Source organism: Triticum aestivum, chromosome 3A (assembly GCF_018294505.1).
Source record: "Triticum aestivum cultivar Chinese Spring chromosome 3A, IWGSC CS RefSeq v2.1, whole genome shotgun sequence".
NCBI lineage: Eukaryota > Viridiplantae > Streptophyta > Magnoliopsida > Poales > Poaceae > Triticum > Triticum aestivum.
The window spans coordinates 416,035,464-416,043,830 of record NC_057800.1 but is presented as its reverse complement, the minus strand read 5'-3'; positions in this window follow the sequence as shown (position 1 = coordinate 416,043,830).

Here is an 8,367-nt window from a genome sequence, read left to right as displayed (position 1 = left end):
GCGACGAGCATGACTTAGCTCAACCATCGGACGGTGTTCGGGAGATCACACCTCTGGCTACTCCGGCCATCAATTCGGAGTAGATCGTGCCGTCCGAGGACGGGTGGTTGGACCCCGCCACGGAAGTCGCACACTTAGCGGCGATAGAGCTGAATACTGACTTCACCTCATATGAGACATGTGTTACCGGGCCCTTGGATTCGTCCCCGGCCACAGGCTCCGAACCGCGTGCGTCCGTGCCTATCCAATCTGATTGGGCACCGATCATGGAGTTTACCTCCGCAGATATTTTTCAGCACTCACCCTTGGGCGATGTGCTAGATTCATTGAGGACTCTCTCCTTGTCAGGAAACCCTCGGCCGAACTATGTCCGTCTCGAGTGGGAAGCGGACGACGAAGTAATTTGTTCCCCACCCACCACCAACTTAATAGCCACTGTCGACGACTTAACCGACATGCTTGATTTCGACTCCGAAGACATCGACGGTATGGACGAAGATGCAGGAGAGAAACGGGAACCACCGCCCACAGGGCGCTGGACATCCACTTCATCAAACGATATATACATGGTGGACACACCCACAGAAAACAATGACGAGGAACGGGAGGATGCAGCGAAGGATAGTCCCCTCGAGAAGCAACCAAAGCAACGACGTAGGCGCCGCTCCAAATCCCGCCTCGGCAAAAATAGCGATAACAGCGCAAGAAATAATAATACCCCAGTCGACTCCAAAGGAAACAACGACCACACGGACCCAGCGATGGAGCAGGATGAGCCAGTGGACAGCGAACATAGTACATAGCCGCTGTCCGATCACGACGACGTCGAGGGTAAAGGTCATCAACCTGTCTCCGGAGAGGAGAACAGTCCGGACGACGATGCACACATCATCCCACAAAGGCACTTGGAACAAGAGAACCTCCATAGAAGGCTTATCGCCACCGCGAGGAGCCTGAAGAAATAGAAGCAAAGGCTTAAGGCCGCGCAGAATACGCTCAACAGCAGATGGAACAAAGTGCTTGACACTGAAGAAAAGTATGGTGGCAGTCGCCACACAAAGAGCTATCCAAAGCGCAAGCTGCTGCCTGAATTCGACGACGAGGCTTTAGATCCCACTCACCCAATAAAACGGTCGATCAGCTGGATCGACCACCCCGAGGCCGCGACAGGGCGGCTAACAACGTCGCACACAAGTCAGCACACGATTTACGTGAAGACCCGCACAAAAAAGCCGGTATGACCAGGTCCATCTACGGATCTAGGAAGCGTGCTCCGGCATAGAATCATGGCCGCCCAACTGACTATACTGACCGAATAACAGCTCGGAATCAAAACCAAATGCTACAACCGTCTAAAGAATGCCATGACACATTAAAATATAGGGGTGCCGCGCACCCCCTATGCTTCACCGATGAGGTGCTGGAGCATGAATTTACAGAGGGATTCAAACCCATGAACATAGAGGCATACGACGGAATGACAAACCCTGGGGTCTGGATTGAGGACTTTATCCTTCACATCCACATGGCTCGTGGAGATGATCTCCATACCATCAAATACCCACCCTCAAGTTGAAAGGACCAGCTCGGCACTGGCTGAAAAGCCTCCCCGAAAACTCAATCGGAAGCTCGGAAGAGCTTGAGGATGCTTTTAGGGCCAATTTTCAAGGGACCTATGTCCGACCTCCGGACACAGACGATTTAAGTCACATAATTCAACAGCCCGCAGAGTCATCCCGAAAGCTTCGGAACAGATTTCTCACGAAGAAGAATCAAATCGTCGACTGCCCAAATGTCGAAGCCTTAGCGGCTTTCAAGCACAGTGTCCGGGATGAATGGCTTGCCAGACACCTCGGCTAGGAAAAACCAAGGACAATGACATCCCTTACAAGCCTTATGACCCGCTTTTGCGCGGGTGAAGACAGTAGGCTAGCCCGTAGCGGCACCAGCTACCCAGGCACATCCAAAGAAAGGGATGGCAATGGGAAACCGCGACGCAATAAAAGCAAGCGTCGAAACAACAAAGACATCCCGGACAACACGGAGGTAAAGCCGGATTCAGGGGCTCTCGACCTGGTCAATGGAAAAAGCCATTTAAAGGCAGCAAAGATGAACCGTCCAGCCTAAACAAGATTCTAGACAGATTATGTCAGATTCATGGCACCTCCGACAAACTGGCAAACCATACCAACAGAGAATGATGGGTCTTCAAGCAAGCCGGCAAGCTAAACGCCGAACACAAGGGGAGGGAGACACCAAGCGAAGGCGAGGATGAGCCTCGCCAGCCGAACACTGGGGGACAGAAAAAATTCCCACCAGAGGTCAAAATGGTGAACATGATTTACGCAACTCGCATACCAAAGAGGAGGCGCCAGCGCGCACCCCGAGACATATACGTCGTGGAGCCCATCACCCCCAAGTTTAACCCTTGGTCGGCCTGCCCTATCACTTTCGATCGCAGGGATCACCCGACCAGTATCCGGCACGGAGGATCGGCTGCCTTGGAGCTAGACCCAATAATTAACGGATACCATCTCACCCGAGTCCTTATGGAAGGCGGCAGTAGTCTTAATCTGATATATCAGGACACCGTTCGCAAAATGGGGATAGACCCGACAAGAATCAGCCAAAGTAATACTACCTTTAAAGGAGTAATACCAGGCCCAGAGGCCCGTTGTACGGGTGCTACCTCTTGAGCACTGCGTTGGTTTTCCTCGAAGAGGAAGGGATGATGCAGCAAAGTAGCGTAAGTATTTCCCTCAGTTTTTGAGAACCAAGGTATCAATCCAGTAGGAGGCTATGCGCGAGTCCCTGGAACCTGCACAAAACAAATAAATCATCGCAACCAACGCGATAAGGGGTTGTCAATCCCTACACGGCCATTTACGAGAGTGAGATCTGATAGATATGATAAGATAATATTTTTTGGTATTATTATGATACAGATGCAAAGTAAAATAAAAGCAAACTAAAAAGCAAATGAAATAACTAAGTATTGGAAGATTAATATGATGAAGATAGACCCGGGGGCCATAGGTTTCACTAGTGGCTTCTCTCAAGAGCATAGGTATTCTACGGTGGGTGAACGAATTACTATTGAGCAATTGACAGAATTGAGCATAGTTATGAGAATATCTTGGTTTGATCATGTATATAGGCATCGCGTCCGAGACAAGTAGACCGACTCCTGTCTGCATCTACTACTATTACTCCACTCATCGACCTCTATCCAGTATGCATCTAGAGTATTAAGTTAATGAAAACAGAGTAACGCCTTAACCAAGATGACATGATGTAGAGGGATAAACTCATGCAATATGATTAAAACCCCATCTTGTTATCCTCGATGGCAACAATGTAATACGTGCCTTGCTGCCCCTACTATCAGTAGGAAATGACACCGCAAGATTGAACCCAAAGCTAAGCACTTCTCCCATTGCAAGAAAGATCAATCTAGTAGGCCTAACCAAACTGAAAATTCGAAGAGACTTGCAAAGATAGCCAATCATACATAAAAGAATTCAGAGAAGATTCAAATATTGTTCATACATAGACTTGATCATAAACCCACAATTCATCGGTCTCAACAAACACACCGCAAAAAGAAGATTACATCGAATAGATCTCCACAAGAGAGGGGGAGAACATTGTATTGATATCCAAAAAGAGAGAAGAAGCCATCTAGCTAATAACTATGGACCCGAAGATCTGAGGTAAACTACTCACACTTCATCGGAGAGGCTATGGTGTTGATGTAGAAGCCCTCCATGATCGATGCCCCCTCCGGTGGAGCTCCGGAATAGGCCCCAAGATGGGATCTTGTGGATACAGAAAGTTGCGGCAGTGGAATTAGGGTTTTGGCTCCGTATCTGATCGTTTGGGGGTACGTAGGTATATATAGGAGCAAGGAGTATGTCGGTGGAGCAACAGAGGGCCCACGAGGGTGGAGGGCGCGCCTGGGGGGTAGGCGCGCCCCCTACCTCGTGGCCTCCTCCTTCGTTTCTTGACGTAGGGTCCAAGTCTCCTGGATCATGTTCGGTGAGAAAATCACGTTCTCGAAGGTTTCATTCCGTTTGGACTCCGTTTGATATTCCTTTTCTTTGAAACCCTAAAATAGGCAAAAAAAAATAGCAATTCTGGGCTGGGCCTTCGGTTAGTAGGTTAGTCCCAAAAATAATATAAAAGTTTATAATAAAGCCCAATAATGTCCAAAACAGTAGATAGTATAGCATGGAGCAATCAAAAATTGTAGATATGTTGTCGACGTATCAAGCATCCCCAAGCTTAATTCCTGCTCGTCCTCGAGTGGGTAAATGATAAAAACAGAATTTTTGATGCGGAGTGCTACTTGGCATAATTTTAATGTAATTTTTCTTAATTGTGGTATGAATATTCAGATCCGAAAGATTCAAGATAAAAGTTTAATATTGACATAAAAAATAATAATACTTCAAGCATATTAACAAAGCAATCATGTCTTCTCAAAATAACATGGCCAAAGAAAGTTATCCCTACAAAATCATACAGTCTGGCTATGCTCTATCTTCATCACACAAAGTATTTAAATCATGCACAACCCCGATGACAAGCCAAGCAATTGTTTCATACTTTTGACATTCTCAATCTTTTTCAAACTTCACGAAATACATGAGCGTGAGCCATGGATATAGCACTATAAGTGGAATAGAATGGTGGTTGTGGAGAAGACAAAAAGAGAGAAGATAGTCTCACATCAACTAGGCATACCAACGGGCTATGGAGATGCCCATCAATAGATATCAATGTGAGTGAGTAGGGATTGCCATGCAACAGATGCACTAGATCTATAAGTATATGAAAGCTCAACAAAAGAAACTAAGTGGGTGTGCATCCTACTTGCCTGCTCATGAAGACCTAGGCATTTTGAGGAAGCCCATCATTGGAATATACAAGCTAAGTTCTATAATGAAAAATTCCCACTAGTATATGAAAGTGATAACATAGGAGACTCTCTATCATGAGTATCATGGTGCTACTTTGAAGAACAAGTGTGGTAAAAGGATATTAACATTGTCCCTTCTCTCTTTTTCTCTCATATTTTTTTATTTGGGACTTTTTTGGCCTCTTTTCTTTCTTCTTTTTTTGTCATCCGGAGTCTCATCCCGACTTGTGGGGGAATCATAGTCTCCATCATCCTTTCCTCATTGGGACAATGCTCTAATAATGATGATCATCACACTTTTATTTTTCTTACAACTCAACAATTACAACTCGATACTTAGAACAAATTATGACTATATGAATGCCTCCGGCAGTGTACCGGGATATGCAATGAATCAAGAGTAACATGTATGAAAGAATTATGAATGGTGGCTTTGCCACAAATACGATGTCAACTACATGATCATGCTAAGCAATATGACAATGATGGAGTGTGTCATAATAAACGGAACGGTGGAAAGTTGCATGGCAATATATCTCAGAATGGCTATGGAAATGCCATAATAGGTAGGTATGGTGGCTGTTTTGAGGAAGGTATATGGTGGGTGTATGATACCGGTGAAAGGTGCGCGGTATTAGAGAGGCTAGCAATGGTGGAAGGAAGAAAAGTGCGTATAATCCATCGACTCAACATTAGTCATAAAGAACTCATATACTTATTGCAAAAATCTACAAGTTATCAAACCAAAGTATTACGCACATGCTCCTAGGGGGATAGATTGGTAGGAAAAGACCAGCGCTCGTCCCCGATCGCCACTCATAAGGAAGACAATCAAAAAATAAATCATGCTCTGACTTCATCACATAACGGTTCACCATACGTGCATGCTACGGGAATCACAAACCTTAACACAAGTATTTCACAAATTCACAACTACTCAACTAGCATAACTTTAATGTCACCATCTTCATATCTCAAAACAATTATCAAGCATCAAACTTCTCATAGCATTCAACACACTCATAAGAAAGTTTTTACTATTCTTGAATACCAAGCATATTGGGATTATTTAAGGAAATTACCATGCGATTTAAGACTCTCAAAATAATCTAAGTTAAGCATGAGAGATCAATAGTTTCTATAAAAAAATCCACCACCGTGCTCTAAAAGATATAAGTGAAGTACTAGAGCAAAACTATATAACTCAAAAGATATAAGCGAAGCACATAGAGTATTCTATCAAATTCTAAATCATGTACGGCTCTCTCAAAAGGTGTGTACAGCAAGGATGATTGTGGTAAACTAAAAAGCAAAGACACAAATCATACAAGGCGCTCCAAGAAAAACACATATCATGTGGTGAATAAAAATATAGCTCCAAGTAAAGTTATCGATAGAAGTAGATGAAAAGAGGGGATGCCTTCCGGGGCATCCCTAAGCTTTGGGTTTTAAGTGTCCTTAGATTATATTACAGGTGCCATGGGCATTTCCAAGCTTAGGCTCTTGCCACTCCTTGTTCCATAATCCATCAAATCTTTACCCAAAACTTGAAAACTTCACAACACAAAACTTAAAGTAGAAAATCTCGTGATCTCCGTTAGCGAAAGAAAACAAAACACCACTTCAAGGTACTGTAATGAACTCATTATTTATTTATATTGGTGTTAAACCTATTGTATTCCAACTTCTCTATGGTTTATAAACTAATTTACTAGCCATAGATTCATCAAAATAAGCAAACAACACACGAAAAACAGAATCTGTCAAAAACAGAACAGTCTGTAGTAATCTGTAGCTAGCGCAATATCTGGAACCCCAAAAATTCTAAAATAATTTTCTGGACGTGATGAATTTATGTATTAATCATCTGCGAAAATAATTAACTAAATAGAACTTTCCAAATAAAAATGGCAGCAATTCTCGTGAGCGCTAAAGTATCTGTTTTTTACAGCAAGATATCAAGACTTTCCCCAAGTCTTCCCAACGGTTCTACTTGGCACAAATACTAACTAAACACAAAAAAACACAACCTAAACAGAGGCTAGATAAATTATTTATTACTAAACAGGAGCAAAAAGCAAGGAATAAAAATAAAGTTGGGTTGCCTCCCAACAAGCGCTATCGTTTAACGCCCCTAGCTAGGCATAAAAAGCAAGGATAGATCTAGGTATTGCCATAATAGTAAGATAGATCATTAAAACTCATTTCATATTCTCTACGTTCGGCAGCAAGTTTTCTTTGAGGCAAGAAAAACTAATCAAAAGGGATAAATTTAATGGGGCAAAAGTCCCCAAGATCAACCTTGGGAGGTATAGGTTCCTCCTTTGGTCCTTCGTATTGCACAACCAATTCATCATTATAAGCATTCTTTTGACAGAACTTTGTGAGCCTATATTCAAGAGAATATCCTAGTTCATTATTTCGAATGGCCAGATCATCATTAAGCTCAAAAATTCTATCAACTAAAACATTGGTAGGAACCCTTTTTCTAAGATTCTCATTGAAAGCAATATAGTCTAGAGATTGAAAATGCATTATTTCTTTTTGATCAAAAAGGATAGCCTCTATGGGAGGGCGGCAAGCGTCCACCCTATAATGCGCAAAGATTTCTTTGTCCGCTTTTATTATGAATCTAAACTCATGAGCCAAAAAGATAGTAGTGGCATGCTTAACAGAAGAATGCTAAATATTAGAAAATTCTAGGAAAATCCTTTGTATGCAAGGATACATGTGCATGAATTGTCTTTCAAGTTCAACTACAAGCATGGCAATAGCGTCCACAAGACTACTAGTTCTATGAAGGATAGAACTATAGAACAACCCATAGAAGGTAAAGCACCGGCACAAGTAAAGAAATCTTGAATAAATCCTTTTCCAATAATATTGCCACTACTAACACGGATTTTTTTGTATGTAAGATGGGGGTTTCGTTAGCAGGAGCATCAAATTTTTTCATGATATTATTATTTTCCATATCGACAATAATTTCCCCAATTTCAGACATAACAGAAGAAGGTGCAAAGGGCAAAAAGAGGCAAACGGGAAAAAGAGAGGGAGGATAGAGAGAGAGAGAGAGAGAGAGAGAGAGAGGGCGAATAAAACGGCAAGGGTGAAGTGGGGGAGAGGAAAACGAGAGGCAAATGGCAAATAATGTAATGCGGGAGATAAGGATTGTGATGGGTACTTGGTATATTGACTTTTGCGTAGACTCCCCGGCAACGGCGCCAGAAATGGCTCATTGTCGGGAGTCAAATCTTGACTTGCGCGTACCTCCCCGGCAACGGCACCAGAAATCCTTCTTGCTACCTTTTGAGCACTACGTTGGTTTTCCCCGAAGAGGAAGGGATGATCAGCAAAGTAGCATAAGTATTTCCCTCAGTTTTTGAGAACCAAGGTATCAATCCAGTAGGAGGCTACGCGTGAGTCCCTCATACCTACACAAAACA